Raw genomic sequence first — 854 nt, 5'->3', positions numbered from 1 at the left:
CCCCTGCCCTAGCCGCCCCGAGCCGCCTCTCTCCCAAAACCCTAACCTCTCCTGATCCCATCTCGCGCCGCCATCTCCCTGCTGCCATGTCGGCCCTCGGCACCTCCTCCTCCTCCTCCAGCGCACACCCTAGCAACCCGTTCGACTCCTCCTACGGGTCCGAGCCCGATGAACCCCAAGCCGCCGACATCCGCAACATCCACCTCTCCGATCACGTTCCCATCATCCTCTCCCACGCCTCCGCCAACTACTATGCCTGGAAAACCTACTTCAACCTCCTCTTCCGTGAGTACAACCTTCGTGATCATGTGGACGGTCTCGCCAACTTCTTTGTCGGCGCCCACGACGCCAACTGGCTCGCCATCGACGCCACCCTCATCCGGTGGTTCTTCCCCACCGTCTCTCCGGACATCTTCCACACCATCGTTCGCGATGGGGACGATGCCTACACGGTGTGGACCAAGATCAATGGCCTCTTCACCGACAACAAGCTTCAACGGATTGTTTTCTTGCAGCAGGAATTTTTTGGGTGTCACCAGAACGACTCCACCATCGATGCTTTCTGTCTCCGGCTCAAGACCCTCTCCGACGAGCTCAACGACGTCGGGTTCAAGGTGGGCGACAAGCTTCTCCTCTCGACGCTCACCGCCGGCCTCAACGAGGACTTCGACAACGCCGCCTCCAACCTCACCCTCATGGCCAACCCCACTTACGAGCGGGCGGTGGCCTATCTTCGCCTTGAGGAACGGCGGATGAAGCACCTCCACACCTGCGCCGTCCACACCGCGCTCGCCACCGGCCTCTCAATCGGCGCCTCTACACCACCCTCGGCGCCCCGTCCTCCGGTCGCCCCG

The sequence above is a fragment of the Triticum dicoccoides genome, chromosome 2A (assembly GCF_002162155.2).
Source record: "Triticum dicoccoides isolate Atlit2015 ecotype Zavitan chromosome 2A, WEW_v2.0, whole genome shotgun sequence".
Taxonomy (NCBI): domain Eukaryota; kingdom Viridiplantae; phylum Streptophyta; class Magnoliopsida; order Poales; family Poaceae; genus Triticum; species Triticum dicoccoides.
This window is presented reverse-complemented; position numbering follows the sequence as displayed.